This window comes from Ascaphus truei, chromosome 1 (assembly GCF_040206685.1).
Source record: "Ascaphus truei isolate aAscTru1 chromosome 1, aAscTru1.hap1, whole genome shotgun sequence".
NCBI lineage: Eukaryota > Metazoa > Chordata > Amphibia > Anura > Ascaphidae > Ascaphus > Ascaphus truei.
This window is the reverse complement of record NC_134483.1, coordinates 164,457,455-164,481,547: the sequence shown is the minus strand read 5'-3', so window position 1 is coordinate 164,481,547 and position 24,093 is coordinate 164,457,455. Positions and strand designations below refer to the sequence as shown.

At 45.5% G+C, this 24,093-nt stretch overlaps 1 protein-coding gene across 2 annotated transcripts in view; it reads left to right on the top strand.

The window, feature by feature from the left end:
- The window catches only part of KANK1 (KN motif and ankyrin repeat domains 1), a 209,803-nt gene that overhangs the window by 38,635 nt on the left and 147,075 nt on the right, over positions 1-24,093 (top strand). Inside the window, exon 2 of one of the 2 annotated variants that reach the window (XM_075597358.1) lies at positions 16,313-16,362. The exons of the other annotated variant lie outside the window; for it this stretch is intronic. The gene's annotated coding sequence lies outside the window, so the exon portion shown is untranslated. The remainder of the gene's footprint in view (positions 1-16,312; positions 16,363-24,093) is intronic. 2 annotated transcript variants of the gene reach the window in all.

Sequence of the window (24,093 nt, the reverse complement as noted above, 5' to 3'; positions counted from 1 at the left end):
TAGGCTCACACAGGCCATGAGTCACCCCCTTCTGTCCATCAGAGAGGAGCATGGGTGGGGGTCACAAGTCCATATGATTAACACCTTACAGCCTGCAGCTAGCAGGACTTGCATAACAGGGAGGGGAAAGACAGGCAGAAAAGACATATCCTGTTACATGTATTATTTATTTTTATCATGCAGTTTTTGCAAGCTTACATTGAACAGCAAAATCATAACATGAACTAGGCTATAGGCATAGCAGAACAGAAGCACATAATCCTGAAAAGGCCCATATCTCCACTTGCTGAAATCCTAAATGAACCACTAATATTTCATTATTAAGAAATTATTCTGGAGGCCAGAGTCATGTGTGGTATGAATAGCCCAGGTAGGTTCAACTCATTCCTTTTACAAGCACAACAAGTTCTTTGTCTTTCTTCACTTTATTGAGAAAAGGATGGATTTACAAAGGCAATTGTGGATGATGGTGTTGGGAGAGAATGTCTCTATGGTGAGTGCGCTTGATAGTGGGGAAAGGTGAAAAAGGATAAGTCCTGCCAGTAGAGCAAATTACAGAAGGGTACTCACTCAGCCAGTGTTGAAGGTGGAAAAGGAAGTGCCAGTGTTTTCTGGGTAGCAAGATAGCCTGGGGACAGGCTATCTGTGGGCAAGGCAGAGGGGGAGAAGGCAGACTAGCCCATTCTGAGGGAAAGGCTGAGGTTGCTATAGCAACTCACTGAATATCTCTAAGTAAACAAGTGTAGCAAAATGTTGCCCTTTCACATGCAGCAAGCTGCTGGAACAGGGGAAATAACAGGCAATTGAACTAGGGAGAAATTAATCCCATAAACTGAAACAGGAGACAGAGGAATATGGAATCTAGTTCCAGGACAGAAATAATGCAATGCTCTGTTAACCTTAAGTGTAAAACGTACTGCTCTGTTATTTGAGCACTGCCTACTTTCATAAAACTGCAATGGAAAACGAGCTACTGATTTAAGATGATCTGTCCGCATATGGTACACATTAGAAGATTTACATAACAGCAGAGACTAGGTAACAAACTTGTACACCAAGCAATACGTTTTTGAGCGATTCCTTTGACATTCTGTAAATATTTTAATTTCTGGGAAAGTACGTTCCACATTAGCACCGGAAGACCACTAAGACCACCATTAAGAGCACTTTCAGCCAAATCAGGCCAACAGTTTAATTTCCCATTTAATAACAATGAACTGGAAGAGTATTGGTTCTGCCGAGTATTGATGATAAAATTATTTCTCCAGACCAACAGTGCTTGAGAACACTGAAAACATAACAAACAAACTTTTTATAATCTTAATGGATGCCTCTTGCGCTTCATATAAAAAAAGAGATGATCCAGGGCTCCACGGATTTCAATACAAAGAATGTATTTAAGTCGGAATGTACGACGTTTCGGCCATAGTCACTTGATAAAGGCCTTGCTATGGCCGAAACGTCGTACATTCTGACTTAAATAAATTCTTTTGTATTGAAATCCGTGGAGCCCTGGATCATCTTTTTCTGTTATTGGACTGCTACAGATAGGCTATCCCTGAATCAGGAGCACCGGTGTTTGCGCTATCCCTGAATCAGGAGCACCGGTGTTTGCGCTATCCCTGAATCAGGAGCACCGGTGTTTGCGCAAGTATCATTATTTCTTTTTGCTTTTATTTGCATTGCTTAGGTGTGCAGTACATCCACTTACATATGCATATTGTCTCTTGCGCTTCATATGCCATGGTGGGAGAAGGGATGTACGCTGAAGCATTGCATGCTATTTGTTTATGGGATCCTATAATAATCTGAAGCTGTCTTCCAGTAACTGCTTTTTTCCTATGGTAAACACTCTGTGATTTTTTGGACCTGCGACATTTACTAAAGTGTTACCGACTTTTCTTCCCAATAGGTGCTTTGATTGTATTGTACGTCTTTTTATATAGCGCCAAAAGTGTACTCGGCGCTTCACAAAGAATACAGTACAGGGAATTATAATACAATAAGTGCAGCAAAATCAGACAATAGGAAAGGAAATCCCTGCCCCGAAGAGCTTACAATCTAAGAGATTTGATGGGGAATTTACAGAGACAGCAGGTGAGGGAATAAGTGCTGTAGATGGCAGTGCTTGGTCCCAATGGGTGGTAGGAGTGACTGTGGGACAGTAACCATGAGTGCCGGCTACTGGGATGCTTTTTTTGTGGTGCAAGTTTTAAGGTTAGTCAGTATTAAATCAGAAGGTTAACACCATTTACAGGGAAAGAGATGGCAGGGAGGTGTGGGTGAAATCAGGTGTGTATGTCTGGCTTCAGTCTTGGGGAAGATCCCCAGTAGCAGGAAGGAGTAGATAGAGGGTGTAAATAGAGGATTTGTGTGGGTGTTTTTTTATTGAGGGGTAAAGAAGTTGTTGGGAGAGGTGTATAAATAATGGTGCAGTGGGGAAGTTGGAGAGAACAGAGACATTCACAAAGGAGTGAGGAAACGGTAAACAGAAAAAGCAATAGGAAGGGCATAGTAAGATGCAGGAGGAGAGACTTCCCAGGTACTGGAGGATAGAAAGGGTACAAAGAATCACAGCTTTTGGAAAGTTAATTTCTCACAGTTGCAAAGTTGTTGTGCAGAGTCCCAATCTTCCTCCAAAATTAACTCTGCCAGATGCTTAAGATGGGACACACATAAGATTTGGCCTACGAAGGTCTTAAAACGGCCCTGTCCACAGTACTTTGTCTTGCGTTCCCTTGAATGCTGAAGAAGAGCACCAGAATGCATAATAAAATTAACAACGTTTTTGAATACTTAACATGAACTCTAGTGTTTTTCAAAATACCTAACAAGTGGTGAGGGTTGCGTAAAGGAAAAGCTTTGAAGTCTGACTTTGCCTCCTTTAAGTTATTGCAGCATGCCATGCAACTTCCAGTTTCTTGCAATTCAAGCACCATCTTACTCCCCCCCCCTTTTATTTTTTATTTTTATCGAGCACCTTTTACAAGAGTATTACAAGAAACCTGCAATGCTGTTTCTATAATACTGCCACAAACAACCATGCGTCTCACTCAGCCATCTGCTCTGTCTGCAAGAGTAAATAGGACAGCCACAGCAAGATCACCATGCATTTCTGGGGTTTCGTCAATGTGATTGCTAATGATTCAATTAACTCCATAATATGCCCAGTATCACTGGCATATGTTTCTGGTAGGAACTCTTCAAACATCTGGCTTGTTTTTGGCAAAGTGTGTGCTCTTGCACACTCTTCCTAAAAAGTTCACAAAGCCTGATGAAGACAAACCCCAGAATGGACCACAGCTCTAGCAAAGTCATGTGCTACATATCTCTCCTTCACGGTTCTGTTTAAAGCGAGTAATAGTGGCAGAAAGGGACATTTGGTAAAGGCCTGGTATCTGTTTTGGACATTGGCTCTTTCAGCTTATGCGCCTTAGGCTGGGGCCATGGTGCCGCAGACCGTGCTGACGTAGCAGACTGCCTTAAGCAGTGATGGCGTCCATGCGGTGTGAGAGCACGTGTCCGCGGTAGTGGGATGGGTCGCGCAAGGAATCAGTTGAAACTGATTTCTTGGCGCGACAGGCCGGTCACGTGAGCGGTTCGCCCAATGAGGGCGAACAAGCTCCGTGACGCCCCTAGGCACGGCCCATCCACCAGGGCCAGGGAAAGCACCCGCTTCACGCGGGCCCCTTCCCAGCCTCCGCACGCCTCCGCGCAGGCGAAGGCACCATTGCCCCAGCCTTAGACTGCACATGCTCACAAATCCTGCTGGCAGTTTTCCCCTTTTAATACAGGAATTGTAACTCTGCAACATTTGCAAAGATGTCTCTTGCCCTTCACTTCTTCCACAGTAACATCTTTGTTCTCCAGTGCATATTCATTAGCAGTTTTACTTTGTTGGGTCTTTCTGCACAGGAATCCTGTACTGCAATAAATTGTGTTTCCTCAGCGGAACAGATCCCGGGTGCTAGCCTGCAGCCATTCCTTTTCACTTCTGTTGATAAGACAGCCAGCATTAAACAGAATAGGGAAACCAGCACAATGGTTGAAGTCCCTCTGCAAGGCTGGTTCACGTTGTGGCCTTGTGCAGGTAGGATTTACAGCCCTATTTTGCTGTTGAGAAAATAGGATTTACAACGATTTAAAAAAAAAAAATATATATATTTAACTCGGATTTATAATTATTGAAGTTTAATTTATTTAATTAAAGTGAAAACAAGTATGCAACACTTCTATCAAGAGTACCTGGGCGGTTGCAGTACCTTCAGGGTTGGTGCAGTGTTAGGGTATCTAGGAGCGGGTCGGGCTTGTGCAGTGTTGGAGTATCAAGGAGGGGCCGGGCCTGTGGGTAGCGAGCAGGAGGAAGCGGGGCTTGTGGATGTGAAGCGGAAACCTTTTGGGTGTTGAGTTGGATTGAGCTGTAGCCTGCCGTTACCGAGTGGGAGGAATAGGGTGAGGGGGTTCATTGATATTGCACGTGGGAGGGAGGAGGGGCCTGCGGGTACTGAATGGAAGGGGGATATACGGAAGGTTGCAATACCTGGTGATGCCACCTCACTTCGGTTCCTTCACACTGCTGTCTGCCTGGGGCACTAGTTGGAGCTGTTGCATCCTCTTTCAAATGGCTAGTGCTGCGTTTTCTCTCCTCACGTGGTCACTCGCATTCCCGCACGGCCACATTTAAATAAGGGACGGGAGCACTACCTAGAGAGGACGCTCCATCAATAAAAAAAAAATAATCGATTGCAAAATGAACATTTTCTTGCCTTTTGTCGGTCTTGACCAAAAATCCCCAATAATTGGTCGGTGGTGTTTTTTCGGTGACGATGTACATAGTTGTAGAAGTGTACTTCATCAGCCAAACACCCCATTTCTTTTGTCCCTTGGGCTATATCCAAACAGAAAAATCCTGCTCTCTCTCACTCTTTTCATAGACTCTTAATACAACAGGAAGTAAAAGAATGCACTGGGCACGTGGCAATGTGTCTTTTTGGCTTTGAGCTCCTAAAACGTGAAAAGAATGATGAGTCATTGGTTATTAAAGAATAAAGGGACTGCCTTTCAGGAAACTGTGTAAGCAACATGTTCTAAAAACATACCCTCATTCCTAGAATCGGTTTAGGGTTGAGCCTCGCAAGTACAGGTAAACCCCGTTATAACGCGAATTGGTTATAACGCAATTTTCAGGTGGCTCCCGTTTAAAAAAAAAAATTTTTTTGCACACACTACACACTCTCACTGCACACGGCACACACTGTGCTCACTGCTCTCACTGCTCTCACTGCACACACTGCTCTCACTGCACACACTGCTCTCACTGCTCTCACTGCACACACTGCTCTCACTGCACACTGCTCACAGCGCACTCACTGCACTCACTGCACGCACTCTACACTGCACGCACGCACTCCCACTGCACGCACGCACTCCCACTGCACGCACGCACTCCCACTGCACGCACGCACTCCCACTGCACGCACGCACTCCCACTGCACGCACGCACTCCCACTGCACGCACGCACTCCCACTGCACGCACACACTCCCACTGCACACTGCACACACCAGACACTCCCAGCACACACACTCCCAGCACACACTCTCCCAGCACACACTCTCCCAGCACACACACTCCCAGCACACACTCTCCCAGCGCACACTCTCCCAGCGCACACTCTCCCAGCGCACACTCTCACTGCGCACACTCTCACTGCGCACACACTCACTGCGCACACACTCACTGCGCACACACTCACTGCGCACACACTCACTGCGCACACACTCACTGCACACACACTCACTGCACACACACTCACTGCACACACACTCACTGCACACACACTCACTGCACACACACTCACTGCACACACACTCACTGCACACACACTCACTGCACACACACTCACTGCACACACACTCACTGCACACACACTCACTGCACACACACTCACTGCACACACACTCACAGCACACTGCACACAGCTCTCACAGCACTCAGCTCTCACAATACACTCACATGTCAGCAGCCACCCCCCCTCACATGTCAGCAGCCCACCCCCCCTCACATGTCAGCAGCCCACCCCCCTTCACATGTCAGCAGCCCACCCCCCCTCACATGTCAGCAGCCCACCCCCCCCCTCACATGTCAGCAGCCCACCCCCCCTCACATGTCAGCAGCCCACCCCCTCACAGCAGCCAACTCCCCCCTCACATGTCAGCAGCCCACCCCCCCCTCACATGTCAGCAGCCCCCCCCCCCTCACATGTCAGCAGCCGACCCCCCCACAGCCCGTTTTTCACCCCCACCAGCCCGTTTTTCATCCCCCCCCCACCAGCCCGTTTTTCACACCCCCCCCACCAGCCCGTTTTACACACACACACACACACACACACACACACACACACACACACACACACACACACACACACACACACACACACACACACACACACACACACACACACACACACACACACACACCCTACCTTAGATCAGATAAGCACATACTAAGCCTAAGCCCCGCCCCCTCATGCGCTGACCTCTCCGGAAGAAGAAAAAAAACACGGGGCTGGGAGGGAGGGGGGGGGCTGGGAGGGAGGGGGGGCTGGGAGGGAGGGAGGGGGGGCTGGGAGGGAGGGGCTGGGAGGGAGGAGGGATGAATCGCCGCCGTTTTTTTAAACTCTTTTTTTTAAATTTATTTAATTAACTGGCGCCCGGCCAGAGTCATTGCGGTCCCCACAGAGAGGCCAGACGGGCCGCATGTTGTGCAGGACTCTTCCTTCCTTCCCTCCTCACTCCCTCCCGATCAGGTGCGCGGCGGCCATTTTTTTTTTAAATAGCGCGACCACGTTACTAACGCGGTGGTCTCGGGGTGGACCCCGCTATAACGGGGTTTACCTGTATATGTCTGCTGCATCTGTATTGAGTCCTTTGCAAAATATCATTTAAATATTCTGTACACCGTGGAAATTTTAATTGTGTAACGGTGTTTCCCCCACCCAATGGGAGATTCCCCTGTTACCAGGTGTATGGGGCATGCTACCTGTTGGCTCACAGAATGCTGAGTGGTCCGTCGATGGTTGTGGGGATTTCAGGACAGGCTTGTGGGGGGTTTTCCTTGACATTTACGCCCTGGTACAATGCATCTCCATCTGCCGCATGCTCCAGATGTATGGAGGCAATCTCCTACGGTAGATACGTTTAACCCCCCCCCTCCCCCCAGTGAGATCACACACCAGGCAGGAGGTATATTCAACTGGAACCAGATTTATTCTTCTGCACACACACAGTATCAAGGCAGTCCCTGCCCAATAGTCACTGGTCTGGTCTCCAAACTTAGGATGGCCCTGGACCTTCACTACAGGTCAAGGGCCCCCGCAGCAATCCCTGCTCTTCCCCAGCCTTCTAGCAGGACATGGGGAAGAGGTAAACACTCACAACAGTCCTGTGTGATACCTTGTCTCTCTCAAGGGTTGAGACACTACTGAATTTGGGGTTGCAACTCCCTTAAGTACAGTAGGGGGAAGGTACTAGGTCTGAACCCAGGATTGGGCAGAACACAGACATAGTCCCATCTCCTCCCCTGTCACTCAAGGAGAGCTGCCTGTGTGGGAAAAAACCCACAACTGGTCCTGGCACTGCCTGCTCTTACCAGGGCTTGCGTGCCCGCGAGGGCAGACTGATAGCCACACCAGGCATGGCTACAATTGTATTGGGCCCTTTTGCTTTAGGCAGGGCCAGCAAAACTTTACATTTTGTTTACAAAAGTTATATATTTTTTTTATATATATTGTCTGTAATTGTATCCTTTTTATTTTCTTAAATTAAAAAAAATGGTAGATTAGCCTGTTCAGTCACTCCAAATTTTTTTTTTTTAAGTATTATTATCTATTTATAATAAACCAGCATATACAGTAGCACTGTACAATGGGGGTTTGAAAACTATAATACAATTACATCGTTATCTTCATCTGAGATGATCACACACTTCCATTGGGGACAAAAAAAAAACCTACACTATAATCTATATGTCAAAATCTTTATATACAAAAGGGCAGCCATTGTGTCATCCTGATAAATGCCTAACGACTCTTTGAGCACTGCAACTTTGAATTGCAGTAGCATTGCTTGCTTCTTCTATAGGTGTGAAATGTCTGCTAACACAAGCAGGGTGTAATTTATCTGATATTTATACTTGCTGCACTTAGGCTTTCTGGGCCTAAATTGACTAATTTGTCATACATTTCAATTAAGACATCTTCTCAATGCATTGCAGGTTTTATGTAGCTGATTCACATTCACTGTAAACAGTGTACAGTAAGATGCACAGTGGGACTTAAAGGAAATGTCAAGTTTTAAGGAGAAGCTTTAACTCTGTAAGTGATCATGCGATTCAGCATTGAATGAGCAAAGGGGTTGCCTTGAAGCAAACACGTTGTGAAACCCGTAGTCCATGACCTTGGTGCATGTTTAAGGGATTTGCATGGATTTGCTGTCTTCCGGAAATAATATGAAGTAGGATCGTAAGAGCTGATAATAACCATTATATTTAATTGGATGCATTTAATTGTGAAGAGGAAAAAATAAAAAAATAAATGTCACCGTTCTCAGGCTTGTGTTTCTAGGTAAAATAGACTGATTATAAAACCAGCAGAGAGTACACAAATGTATTATATTTCCTCTCACTAAAGGAACAAGCGTCGCCCTGGTTACAGCTGCCGGTAGCACCATATCGCATCTCCAGCTTGGATCAAATGACTGACTTTTTGAGAAAATTAAACCTGCTTATATGTTTAAGGTTGTTCAGCTTTAACGTTATCTTTTTAACTTTTTGACTGCCTTGTTGTTCTGCGGCATTTGTAGATGTACTAAAAACTTTGGCAGCTGTTCAGCAAACTTGTGACCCCTCTATGAGGTTGAGCCAGAGGAAGCATTAACTAGTGCTAGGAAAGGGTTTTATTTCTGTGTGCAAGTAGCCAAGTGACGAGATGTGTTTTTTTTTTTTTTTTTTTTATTATTTTTTATTTAAACACTTTTTTAACCTTTTTTTTACAAAGATCATTTTAAACATGGGGCATGGCTCCAACCTGTATGCATACAGTTTGCAGTGGGAGAAACAATAGGAGGGGAAGGCATGGGGGTACAACAGTAAGCATACATATATAGTGTGATGTAGAAACGCAAATAGATGTGAATATGAAAAATATAATGGTGACGTTCTTCATTCGCATTGTTACAGAGTCGTCCCAGTTCTTAAAGCTGCAGTTCAGGCTTTTTTTTAACTTCAATAGTTTTATCTGGGCAATCTCTACTTACCTAAAAAAAACTGCATAGCTGACGGTTAATTCGTTCTCCGTCTATTGATCGGCAAAGTTTGGCGACATCTTTAAATATGGGGAATGTAAATCATTGCTAAAGGAACAAGCATGCTTGTTAAAATAGAATGCAAGAGAATTGGTCTTTCAAAGTTGTTGTTTTTAAAACAGAAAATGCTAAAAGTTTTTTTTCTTACTACAGAACTGATTTATTAAAAAAACACATGCAGGATATTGACTGAACTGCAGCTTTAAAGTTATCAGTTACATAAATTGGCATGCGCAGCACCCCTGGCATGTAAATATGCAATTTTGCTTGTTTGTTTTGTCTTGTTTGCGATGACTGCATACTAGTAAGTCTTTCAAATTGGCTGATGATCTGCTTACTACTGCCGGTTTAGGATGTAGAACCTGCTGTAGATCAGGATCTTCTAGGAGAACGTGCCAGTGTTTTTGAAGTATGCTGTTAATCGGCCTCCATTGGTTTGTTAAAGGTTCCCACTAGTGACTATTTTATCTGTTGTCGGTGTTAGTTTATTACCTAAAAGGGTTGCGCGAGCAGTGTATTTGTCCCTCTGGTATGCCCTTTTAATGCTATAGCCTCTAGCTTTGAACCTGCTCTTCATTAGATCCGCTTGGATCTCAAATTCTTGGTCGGTAAAGCAGTTCCTCTTCTCTCTTAAGAACTGGCGAATGGGGATGCCTGTCACTAGAGATTTAGGGTGATGACTACTGGCATGAAGCAGGCTGTTTAGTAGCTGTGGTTTTTCTGTGAACCGTAGTCTCCAAAGTCCTTCTGTCCCCCTTGTTAACAGATCAAGAGAGGCAATTTTATCACCTCCTATGTGATAAATGGAAATTGTTGGAGTTGTCATTCAGTTTATGCACAAATTCTAGAAACCGTTCTCTGGTCCCTTTCCACAGAATGACTAGATCATCTATATATCTGACCCATAATAAAATATGGGCCGAATAGATGCTATTGTCCTCGTTGAACCCTTTCTGCTTCCCACCACCCTAGGTACAGGTTTGCATAGGATGGGGCGCATGTTGTCTCCATCGCTGTTCCCTGTACCTGGTGGTAGAGTTTTTGGTTGAAGAGAAATTAGTTTTTTGTTAGTCCAAATTTTAGTAGCTTTATTACAAACTCATTATGTGCTGTATAGTGGAGAACCCTTGTTCTGAGGAAATATTGTGCTGCCTGTATACCAACATGAAGGATAATGCTTGTATACATGGATTCCACATCCAGACTAATCAGGATGGTCTCCTCGTCTATCACCACATCATCTAGTCGGGACAAGATGTCCTTAGTGTCCTGTAAATAGGAGGGGAGGGAGACCACGAAAGGCCTCAACACCTATCAACGTAGATGCTAGCTTTTTCACTGGGGTTCCCTATTCCCAACACTATTGGTCGTCCCAGAGGTGGGATTTTACCCTTATGAGCCTTGGAGAGACAATAGAACGTGGAGATCTTTGGGGTTTTATTCCAGATACCATTCAGTTATTGTTTAGAGATGACCTTCTGATCTAAACCTAGTTTGAGAATTACAAGGAGTTCTTTATTATATTCCAAAGTAGGATCTTTCCTGAGAATCTCGTAACCGTTAATATCAGAAAGCAACCTATTATTCTCTGTTATATAGTCATCCTGATTAAGGAGGGCCGGCCAGGGGTCGTGCATGCGCGGAATGGAGGGGTTTCCTTCTGTCGCGCATGAGCAGAATGGCACATTGCTGGTCTGCGCAATGCGCACCTAACGAAAATCGCCGGTTCCACTTTACAGCGATTTTCGCTTTACGGCGGGTCCTCAGAACGGAACCCGCCGTATTAGTGGGGCACGTATGTGTGTATGTGTGTGTCTGTTAGCAATAAAGCATTGAATGTTATTATAATAAAAAAAAACTTGGACTTGTGCGCCGCGCATGTGGACGCAGCCTGATGAAGCAGGGAGAGGAGAGAGCTGCAGAGAGGATAGATGCCGGTAAGTTCACGCACAACGGCCATTTCGCTATTATAACGCGATCCCGGTTATTACGCGGTCTCATTCTGGGGGCCCCGAGCACCACGTTATAACAGGGTTTAGCTGTATATTGTATTTTAAAACCGAAATTGTACCTTTTTAACCCCTGAAGCACCAGAAGGATTAAAAATTCATAACTCATGGTATCATGACAGTAGTTCTATCAAATATATATTGATTGGCATTAGAAAGGGTCCACTATATCCTGTGGCTGCATCATGGTATCACAAACATTAAATCCTGGGGAAATGGCCGTATACGGCCCGCCAACTGTTTTGGTCCGGCCCCCGTGAGTCAGGCGGCCGTTTGCCCGCTCGAAAGAAAGAAGGGGAAAAAAGTTTTTTGTTTTTTTTTGCCAAGATCCCCCCCCCCCTACGGAGCACGTCCACAGAAGAGCGAGTCTGCGGAGGAAGAAACTTGAATCTCCACACCGGGCAGCAGTTGCGGAGAAGGGCACCTGCACCGATCCCCTCCTGCTCCGATTTCCCCCCCCCCCCTGCGCACGTCCACGGACCTCCTCCGATCCCCCCCTTCTCAGAATCCCCCCCCCCACGCACTTACACGGTCCTCCTCCGGTCCCCCCCTGCTCAGAATCCCCCCCCTGCTCAGAATCCCCACCCCTGCTCAGAATCCCCCCCCCCTGCTCAGAATCCCCCCCCCAGCTCAGAATCCCCCCCCCCCTGCTCAGAATCCCCCCCCCCTGCTCAGAATCCCCCCCCCCTGCTCAGAATCCCCCCCCCTGCTCAGAATCCCCCCCCCTTGCTCAGAATCCCCCCCCCCTGCTCAGAATCCCCCCCCCCTGCTCAGAATCCCCCCTGCTCAGAATCTCCCCCCTGCTCAGAATCCCCCCCCTGCTCAGAATCCCACCCCCCCCTGTGCACTTACACGGTCCTCCTCCGATCCCCCCCGCTCTGATTCCCCCCCATGCGCACGTCCACGGACCCCGCCCCGCGCACTTACACGGTCCTCCTCCACACACAGGCTGCGTCCTCGCTAGCGCTGAGCGTGCGGCGCTTGGCGAGGTGACTTGCATATATATATATGCGAGCCCCTGCTCACGCGATGCGTAGGCGCGGGCACACACGCTCATCGGCGCTTAAACAAATTTTAGGCGGGGACGCTGCAGGGGCACCTAGAAAGTTTAAAAAAAAAATTGTTTACTCAAGCGCCGGTGAGTGTGTGTGCCCGCCGGGGACTTGCATATATATATATACAAGTCACCTCACCAAGCGCCGCCCGCTCAGCGCTAGCGTGGACGCAGCCTAATCCCAGCATCATTGGTCTCCTTGACTTCAATACAAGTTGTATGATTAACTTTTGCAGAGCCCCCATAAAATGACTGTGTGATCGCATGCATCTCAAGTTGTCACTTTTTGCAGCTGTGTGGGTGGGTGATTGTGTGTGGGTGATATTGGGTGTGTGATTTTGTGGGTGGGTGAGTGTGTGTGATTGTGGGTGTGGGTGGTTGATTGTGATTGTGGGTGAGTGTGTGATTTTGTGGGTGTGTGATTTTGTGGGTGTGTGATTTTGTGGGTGTGTGATTTTGTGGGTGTGTGATTTTGTGGGTGAGTGTGTGATATTGTGTGTGGGTGGGTGAATGTGTGTGGGTGATTTTGTGTGTGTGTGTGGGGGTGATTTTGTGGGTGAGTGTGTGTGTGTGGGTGATTGTGTGGGTGAGTGGGTGATTGTGTGTGTGGGTGAATGAGTGAGTGTGGGTGATTTAGTGCGTGTGTGGGTGATTTAGTGTGTGTGTGTGTGGGTGATTTAGTGTGTGTGTGTGGGTGAGTGTGTGTGTGATTGTGTGTGTGTGTGTGTTATTTCCCTGAACCTCCCCCCACTCAGGTGTGTGTGTCTGAGAGAGAGAGTGGGTCTGAGAGAGAGTGGGTCTGAGAGAGAGAGTGGGTCTGAGAGAGAGAGAGTGGGTCTGAGAGAGAGAGAGTGGGTCTGAGAGAGAGAGAGTGGGTCTGAGAGAGAGAGAGTGGGTCTGAGAGAGAGAGAGTGGGTCTGAGAGAGAGAGAGTGGGTCTGAGAGAGAGAGAGTGGGTCTGAGAGAGAGAGAGTGGGTCTGAGAGAGAGAGAGTGGGTCTGAGAGAGAGAGAGTGGGTCTGAGAGAGAGAGAGTGGGTCTGAGAGAGAGAGAGTGGGTCTGAGAGAGAGAGTGGGTCTGAGAGAGAGAGTGGGTCTGAGAGAGAGTGAGAGAGCCTGAGAGAGAGTGAGAGAGCCTGAGAGAGAGTGAGAGAGAGTGTGTGAGTCTGAGAGTCTGATTTCCCTCCCCCCTGCCCGATTTCTGTGTACGTGTGTGTGTGTGTGTGCGCGCACGTGTGCATGTGCGTGCGCACAGACACCAACCCGCAGTCAGTCATAGTCACCCACCACCCAAGAGTCAGTCAGTCACCCAAAGAGAAGCAGTTCCAGCCATCACATTAGGGGTGAGTTAATTAAATGTTTGACCAAATACAGCAGGCTAATTTTTAAGTTGATAATTTTTTATGGCCCTCGAATGATTTTATAAATATCAAAATGGCCCTTGGCAGAAAAAAGGTTCCCCACCCCTGCTCTAAATGATCTCTAATAGTTGTCTCAATCTATTTTTACAACAGTGATAAAGAATGACTGCCCTGAAAACTGTAAAGACCCCTTTTTCAATAGGGAATTGGCTTTTTGCCAAGTACCACAATGTCTTTTGAGATGCCCGCATATTCTTCCTGGTAATTAATGAATCCATGGATGGAGCTATTTTGTTTCTGTAGTCACTTACAAAATAAAAAGGGGCGAGTAGCGGGCAGCATAAATCAAGGAGCACACACAGAAATATGCAGTCCAAATTACCTGTGCTATGAATGAAAGAAGCTTAATTCTTGGCATTGTGAGGGGACCGTGCTCTTCCTTTTAAAAATAACCTAAGGTAAACTGTAATTCAAGAGCGTAGAACAGTGCATGAAAATGAGAGAACGGAACTTGGCTATGTTCCAATTTTGTTGATACGTTTTCTTTCCATTGACTCTGCTATACCTGCATCTGTTTAATGTAAGCTTTCACAGGGCTTTCCTACATGCCATCTGTGTATACACAACCCCAAGAAACACTTTTATATTGATTTTAAAGTTAACTCCCTCATCCAAGAAACACTTTCTGTGCCATTTATTTCATGTTTGTTTTAGCATTGAACACCTGCATAAGATGTTTTCAAATGTTTAACTTCCAAGTCGTGGCAAATACATGTAATAATTCAATCTGTGCTGCTTTTTATTTTTATTTTTTTTATGTGAAGAACAATGCTTAAAAGAAAATAGGTGACATTGTGTGTGTGGTCACCACATAATGTAATTGTCAGAGAGAAAATAGTGATAGACATCACTCAAACAGATGATCTAACGCAGATTGCAGGGTGCAAACTAAAGGAATAAAAAGAAGGACCCAATTCCTCCTAAATAATTACAAAGCGGTAATAATAGTTCCAGCACTCACTGACTTATTAATTTGTCCCCGAAACGTTGCCACCCTGTTTATCCCCATTTTTGCCCCCCCCCCCACTTCTCGGTTTGTTACATCCTGTTTTTTCATTTTTTCTTGTACTACCTGGGTTTGCATTGTGTATTTTAGATGATTTTGTGTTGGCCACATTGCTACGTGTATTTAACTTGTGTTGATATTAAATATTTTTTTGATTTGGCAATTACCTACTCCTTAGATTTACTCTATAATGTAATTGTCCTTTAATTTTCTTTGTCACTGGTACGCAATTATGATGGGGCTAAATCAAGGGTGGTCCTTACAGATCTGCAACTATGCAACCTATTCTGAAGGTTAGAAGTTGTTTAATTCACCGTTAAAATGCAGTAGCTTTTGCATGGAAGTTGTTGCATTGTTTGAGCCTCTGCATTTGTGATTTCACACCTGTTTTGTGTTTATTTTTTTTTATATGGTTTTTATTTATTGTTCACACAAGAATAGTTGGTTGGAATAAAAATTAGAAAGTAGACTTTGCATTTAAAGTTACTCAGAGTTGGTAAGTTAAATCATTTATATGTGAACTGTTTTCATTAAATTTGCTCATTGGGATGTCTGAATGTCTTCAAATTTGCTTAACAAAATTGTTCAAGTTTTAGTCCTAAATTTTGCGTGTTTGTGAAAATGTTCACTAACATTGTCAATGTTGAAAGAATGTTACCACCTTTTTGCACCAATTGAGCGACGATGGCAACTGTATAAAGGGCCAGATGACCTTGCACATGGCAAATTGTTTTGCAAAAGTTGCAAATTTTCTCTCTCTTGCACACTGACTGCCACCCCCCCCCCCCCACCCCCCTCTCTTGCGCAGTGTTTATCGGGAGCAGGCGTGGCCAGAGTACTGGAGCGTTCTGATAAGCTCCGCCCCAGCACTTGTGCGTTCCTGCCGCCTCATCCTCTTTGCTTGCCACCCTGTCCCCTCCGCCCCCCCACCCCCACTATTCCTCAAAAGTGATGGCAGTGGCTGACATGTCAATCACTGCCGCTCAGATCACGGCGGTGACTGATGGGTCAGTCAGCACTGCGCACAGCATGGGCACAAGGTGGAAAATTGTAGGCACAGTGACACCCGGGATTTGTATGAAGGGATATTATAGTCGTGGATAAGAGCTTCTTTCTCTCCGCTGTAGTCGGCTGAATAATGCTGGTGAATCCTGTTCCACTCTTCCTCTTACACTGGGAACTAGTGATTAGCACAGGAGAGGAGCGGGACCGTACACGGCGCACGGTTGTTAATCAGCTGAGGGACCGGGGAGAAGCTTTGATCCACGGCAACATCTCTGCACTCTGGACTGGGGAGAGTGGGATGCCAAGGCAGATGGAGGTTGTTGAGTTCCAGAGGGTTGCCTGTTGCCCACCAATGATTTATGCAAACCGTTTTTCTACAGAACGATCGATTATAGTAAAATGTGTGTATCTTTCCACCTATACTCGCATAGTGATCATTGTTCTGTGTTGCTTATATAGGATGAATGAGCTGTGAAGTATGGTTTATCCCTAAAACGAAGTTTGACCTGGTAAGTACATGTTGTGTTTTTTTTTCCCCTCCAAAAATTAAAGGTGCAATCCCAGATGGCAATTTTTATTTATTTTTTAACCTGGAATTTAAGCAAAGGGGTCTCCGGAGCTGAACCTTGTTAATTTCAGCTCCCGGAAACCCCTGCTTCCTGAGATTCTTACCTCCGAAGTAGGTGCTGGTAGCTGCTCTGGCTCAGCAAGCCGGGATATATGGTTTGACTCTCCTGCGTCACATGTGCCAATTGGAAGTCGCACTGATGATGTCACAACTTCCTATTGGCCCGCAGGACCTGAGAGCTCTGAACAGCAGATCTATTGTGAACCCTGGTAGCCGAGGAGAGTGGCTACCGGCACCTAATTCAAAGGTAAGTACCTCCGGAAGCGGGGTCCCCGATCCTGAAATTAATGGGGTTCAGCTCTGGAGACCCCCTGCTTCAAGTATGTATGCAAGTAAAAAAACACAAAAAAAACTGCCCCCTTGGATTGCTTTTTTAACATCTTGTGGCCTGTTTTTAGAGGTTACGCTAACGCATGTATAAGCGACTTTGATGCCTATAAAACGCTTAGAACTTTACCAAATTTAGCCCAATATGTATTTGTATATATAGGGTTTCCATGTGCAGAATAGCCGTGCTTGCACCCCTATACAGACTGACATGTTGCAAATCCTTTTTTATGCATTAAATTCACAAATGTATATATTGCTTTTATTTGTAATTAATTTACAGAACACAATAGGGTAGCATTTATAAAAAAAAAATTTTTTTTACCTGCAATGTATTGTTATTTTTAAAAAAAACCATTTTTCATTTGTGACTACCATCAGACACCAGCACATACACTTTGATTAATGCCATAATAGCACCCCTACTCAAGCCACTTCTTAGCAATTGGTAGGTATCCCCTACAGGCCAAAGACTATGCTATGAGTACCCTGGTGTTAACTAGAGTCCACTTTTACCAGTATCTTTATTGGATCTGCAACAGTTATCTCATCGTGCCCTCTGATCTGCTTTATACAGGGGGGGCTGCAGACCCCCTAGGTTTACACATTCTTACATTACAGCAATGAATGTGTAACGGGTATTCCCCCACCCAATCGCATATAGAGTGCATGTGAGGGGGAACCTATATGTTACCAAGTGTGGTGCGTATACCTGCAGGTTCACAGGAGGCCTGAGCCTCCGCTGATGGGAACCTGGAGTGCTTCTCTGGAATGTTCTCTCATCGGTCAGCGCCTCCACCTATGTAGGATTCTCTAGGAATGTAGCATGGCCCTAGCATAGGAACCCACCCAGAAACCACATACACCAGGGTTATGGCTAAAAGGTTTACTGGACGAGCAACACAACACAGAGTATCATACTATAACAGTGCAACAACATCAGCATAGACAACAGTATATAGGCCACCATCTGCCACTAGCTGGCGGCTATAACCTTGCCCCTACTAACTGGGCTGTAACCTTCTTAGCCCCTAACTGGGCTATACCCTTACACCCCCTTCCCAACCCCGTGTCCAGAGAGTCCATGCCCACCCAAGTGTGTGAACAGGCCTGTCACATGTGAGGAGCAAGGTAAAGTTGGTGCACGTGTGGAAGGTTGTAAATACCTGCCCAGGTGCCCCGTCACCTGGGTGTCTTCGCAAAGGGTCTAACGGATCCACTTGGTCCAGCGCTGATCTGTACATCCACGTGGGATGGGGTCCAGCCGGACGTCCCACCGTAAGGACAGTCTCTGGATCAGCAACACAGCATACAGGAACCTGCAGCATACACTGTACTGAGTCCCTGCACTACACAACTGCAGCAGGGTCTCTCTCCTTACCTAAGGGCCTGTCCCTATGAACACCCACCCTCACTGGTGGGGAGTCAGGGCCTCGGGTACTTCTGGCCTAGGGCAGAAGCTCGCAGCTCTCTGCCCTCCTTCCTTCCCCCACTGTCTCCTCAGTCTGACTGACTCCCAGCACATTGCCCATACAATGTATCTAATCTCTGCAGGGGAAGCTGCAAACACTATTGGCTGCCTGCAATCATCTGACTCACCTGCCTCTAAGCCTGCTGGGAGTTGTAGTTCCCTGTGAGGCTTTTCCCTATGAGGACCGCGTGGGCTGCTAGCTAATGGCTGCCTATGCCTCTCTTTCTGCGCCTGCGCTACCTATAATGGCCACCGCAATGCCTCTCTGCGCCTGTGCTAACTATTGGGGCCCGCTGCGCCGCACGCGCTCCCCTCCTACTTGTGCTAAGATGGCCGCTGCGGCTATCTGCGCATGCGCGAGCATCCCCAACGTGGCGGCGCCAACCAACATGGCGGCGCCCGCCAGTGGAGGTACTCCTAAGCCTCCCGCCACCTCCAAGATGGCACCCGATGCTGCCTGCGCATGCGTGAGCACCAGGACCCCGACAGCGCCGGCCAAGATGGCGGAGCCAACCGGGAGAAGTCGCCGTTCCCATCCCCCACTGCCCCAGAGGTAAGGCAGGGGGCAAGAGAAGATCAGGGGAACCGGGGGTGACCCCCTTACATATGTAGTTTACTGATTTTTGTATGTACTGCACCCCCACCCAAGAAATGGCTTCCTTACCCTTCCTACACTAGTCCTTTTTAATATCCGCTGCACACGTTGGAAATTGAGGATCTCTAAGCCATCTTGATGTACAGTATACATTAAACTCGTGTGGAGTTAATTCCTGCAAATCCCAGATTTTAAATGGATTTCCTCTGGAGAACATTGGTGTGAACATTCACTGATTAATTATTGGGATATCGACTGTTTTATTTTACTTCTCAAGCTCTTAAATAAAATCTGGTATGGTTCTTTGGGACGAAGAAAGAAAAGCACCGAATTATATATGCCGGGTGAAGAATGGGTTGCAGTGCACTAGTAAATCTCCTGGTTTGGGTATCATTACATTTATTTAGTGGTATATTTGGATTACACTAGCTGTGTGGGTGAACAGTTCTCCCATTTTGTAGACTGATGTTGGCATCGCACAATATCTGCTGATGGAAAACAACTCTAAGTTGCCTCTGCATGGTCATGCATTATTGATGAGCTGTGTTTCACTTTTTCCGCTGTATTCTGCACAGCAGCTGGTTGATTCATGTAATGTTTAGACTGAAATGTTTCACTTGTCCTTTGTTTTCTTGGGTATGATGATAGATTAATGAGAATTTGTATATTGCATTTTGATTTATTTATTTTTTTTGTCCCTTTCTGCAGCTTCCCGTGGTTTTTATAGTTTGTTTTTATTTAGAAATAGCTGTGAGAAAAAAGTGGACTATGAAATGTACAAGTTAATACATACCTTGCCCAATCTGTATCATCTACTGCAGCGGTGCGCAAACTCCCTGCACCCCTCTTACCTGCTGCCTCCTCGGTCGCGCCCCCCCTCGCCTCTAAAGATGCGTCAAATGACGTCACGTGACCCTGATGCGTCAAATGACATCACGTCTCCATGGTAACGGGTGTCATTTTATGCCGCATTGCCATGGAGACGTGTGGACAAGAAGCCAGTAAGTAACTGCCGCCCGGCGCTCACCTCCAAATAACGTTTCTCCCCCCCCCCCCCCGTTTGCGCACCGCTGATCTACTGGATACATTTGAGAGAATATCTAGGTTCAAGGTTAACGGCAATCATTATGAAACTTTAATCGTAAATCTCACCCTGGAGACGGTCCGGTTAATCTCCATACATTTTAATTTCAAGTAGCAGAGAGACAACCTAACTTTATTTAAGAGATAAATAACCAAGCAGTACAATACAGTACTCGTAAGAAGAAAAAATAAATAAAAGTGTGTGTTTATGTGTATGTGTCTCGAGAGAGATGGTCCAACTGGACCATATCTTGCCTGGGGAGGATCTACTCTGTCAAAATGACCCTGCTGCCGTAGATACTATACTTATTTTGTACACTACCCATACCGGTAAAGACCAAAAGGAATTACAAAAGAACATTATTCGTCCTCCATGAAGACCAAAGGATGACCCAGAGCGTCCAGAAAAATGCTGTTCGGGTCCACCAATGCTGGGGACCTTGCACTTCCTTACTCGCTTTCCTACTATACAGTATATCAGCTTAACTAACACTCTGGCATGTGTCACCGCCATCCCCGGGGTTGAACATCCCTGACAGCACGTCCAACGGCTTATATTCTCTTTCATGAATCGAAGGGGCACGGAGAACTCCGGGATTGATGTCAAACCCAAGCATTAACCATTCATTAAAACTTTGGGACGCCACAAAATTTAGATCTCACTTTATGCTACCCAATACTGGTATGGCTAACCTGTTTGATAATTGTAAGCCACCTTTTCCTAAAGCTGTCTCACATTTTAATCTGGTCTGTAACTGTTACATACGCCTATAATATATATTATAGGCTAAAGCAGTAAAATTCCAGGCATTATTGAAATCTCTGCTCTCTGATTGGTTAAAATTCTGGGCTTTATCCAATCAGTAATGCCCGGGATTTTTGCTGCTTGCAATGTGTTGATTTCCATGTGTTTCTTTCCGTGTGTCCGTGTCGGTGTGTGTCTGTGTCGGTGTGTGGATATACACAGAGGGGGCGGCAGTGTGTGGATATAGAAGTGGTTTAATGTATTTACCATTTTATTTTAATTAAAATCTATATAACTATACAAAAGTGTCTATTTATGAAAAAAGCCTACATTCAGCCTATAATTGTAATAATCCCCTCAGAACAGGGCATTACTGGCCAATAATGCCCTGGCTGGGTTAAAGTCCCTCGGCTTCGCCTCGGGCCTTCAACTCTTCCAGCCAGGGCATTATTGGCCAGTAATGCCCTGTTCTGAGGGGATTATTACTTAATTATCTCTAACTGTGCATGCAATGTCTTGTATATAATGTATACTCTGTTCACTTATGTAACTATGTATTGTAACCATGTAATATTTATCATCTTAACTCTATGCCCAGGACATACTTGAAAGCGGGAGGTAACTCTTAATGTATTACTTCCTGGTAAAACATTTTATAATTAAATGGTCGAAGCAAAGTGAAATCAAGAGTAAGAATTCTACTTGGTAGCGGGCAAATCGGGTCTTTGGACTCCCTTAAAGAGAAATGTCAGGCCCCATGAAACAGAACCATACCGTTATTTACAATGACTACACTTCACTCATACCCTAGCACTGCTTTGGGAAACCTACTTTCAATTCAAATGTAGAGCCAACCCACAAAGCAAAACCTCAATCTCCATCCTACAATGCCAAAACCTTATTTCTCCAAAGAAAGCATGGATAGGTATATGAAGCAATGGGAGTCTGATTTCCTAGAAACTTTAGACATGGAGGATTGAAGATTTATGACAATTCTTATCGAAAGTATCTATTAATACAGCTACAAAGGAAAGTCGCTACAAGCTTCTATACCACTGGTACTGAACACACGGAAAACAGAACACAATACATAAACATCCCTCTCCTCTGCTGCCTTGGATGTGGCCAGGACAGCACCTGCCTACATACCTGGTGGAACTGCCCTGGTATAAATAGCATCTGGAAGCAAGCATTGATCAACAATCTACTTTATCTCTCAAGCAGGATCTGCTGTTGGCACTATTAAACAAATTAATTCCGACACTACCGGGACGCTAACAGAAATTAACCACTTTTATGGGTTTTCGACAACTAGGTGCTGTATAGCAGCAGCAGCATAAAAGCAGTTGGGCTCCCAGTCTAGCAACAGCTAAGAATAAGATTCCCCAAATTAATGAATTCTTGATGCTCATCTCATTAAACTCACTAATGCATGGGATTAATTATGACGGTTCCAACTATGATATACTGATCTTATCAACCTTTCATTAAACCTTCACCATAATTGGTGGGCAACAGCCCTGACTGCTTTCACGAGCCTGGTCTAGAAAAACAAAATGTGTCACACTTGTTCGTCCTGCTTCTAGCCATCTGTCTCGATACTGCCCTACTTATTATTATATATATATTTTTTAATACTGTCAAGTTTTTAATAATGAGGTGATTTGTATATTGACTTTTATTAGCAACATCCCCTGGTTTTGTTATCTGTATGCTTAATCAATCTGACTGAAAAAAGCAACACCATTTTTAGTAAAACAAGTCTTGTTCTGAGGTTCCCCAGTAAATTACTTTTACTATAGATCACTCACTAGTACAGCAGCAAACAAGGTTGTATGTTCTATTTTAAACATACCGTTGCTTCCTTTTTGGTATATACTGTAAATAATCTATCTTCAAAGTACTGGAGAACCTGTAATGATGTAATGAAAATTTTTATTGTGTCCTAAAGCAAATTAAATTATCACTTGTGAGCACATCCACGCCAGACAGGTCTGCAACCCTGCTTTTCACCATTATCTCTTGGCATACAGCGCTTCTACTGCAACCAGGGATTCTGGGAAATGACATGCAAATGACAACTCAGTGTCACCTTTTGCTTCATATCCATTTGTGTCTTATCAAATGTACAGCTTGGACCTTTTCAGGTGTAGCCATGTGTAAAAATGGTGTACTTCTCTTTCTCATGCTGGCAGTAAGCCTGGTAAGTATGCAGGGTTGCCAGCAACAATCATGGAGGTTTGCCCTCAAACCCTGGTGAGGTGTCATATGTAACAAATGAAGTGACAACATGCTTTGTGTCCACTGTTGGTGACACAAAGGGTGGGTCTTTCTGGAGTCTATATAAGACACAGCACTGCCTAAAGTTTGGAGTTCTGTTCTAGTTCTGTAGGAGATCAGTCTAAGTTCTAGTGGGGTGTCTGCAGCAGTTCAAGGCTGTCGGCGTCGAGTGCAAGCTGACTACACACTGTGACCAGGGACCTGGCACAGATGGTGATCTCCCTTAGGGGAGAGGTGGACCAACTCTATTAAGAGGGGAGGAACCTTCTGAAGGGGGGTACCTCAACAAGATGAGCGGCTAAGCATGACCGCTATGAGGGGCAGTCTGCCTATGGAGATGCCAATAAAGATGCCCTGGTTCCAAAGATCCCTTCTGTGTGAGAGTGAAGTAATTCCGCAGAAGGATGCACCAAGAAGGCGTTCCCCATCAGATACTTCCCCTGCTGCCGCAGAGATCCTGATGGGGTGGAGGCACTGTAACCGAATGTGAGTAGGACTCCGAGCACACTACCTCAGACGCCTGTCATGGTGATATTCCCCATACCAACCAAGCGGGAGACTCAGGAGTCCTGTTGCTAGCAGGTGCACCATACATCACACAGACATGTAATGGGGCCAGTAGACCACAGGGGCCAATGTGAGATTGGGTGGGGGCCCGTAAAACCGTTACACAGGTAAACTGTAAATTAAACTACAGCTTGATATGTGAGAAATGGTCGGGGTCCATTCCACAAAATTATATTCATTAGGGAGACTGGAAATATTTGTGATTTGAAAATAAATAGTGTTTTATTTGAAACTGCTCATAGGGACACTTGGAGACATCAAGGCTTGGTCCTTTCCTCTAGTGCCAACTGCTTTCTTGCGTAAACCTGGAATATTGTATAATCAACCCAAAACAAAGCTGCATAATAAACGCTGAAATAATCCAACTGCGAGTGAACTGCAGTTATGTACTGTGCCACTACACAGTGCTGAGACGTGCAGTGGCATCATGATGTGCTTGTGAAGTTGGTGAGGAGCAATAGAGGGCATTAGACAATTGCTTGCAGGGCAAGATTCTAGAATATTGAGGACCTAAAAGATTCTCACTGTTCACAAAATGGCAATA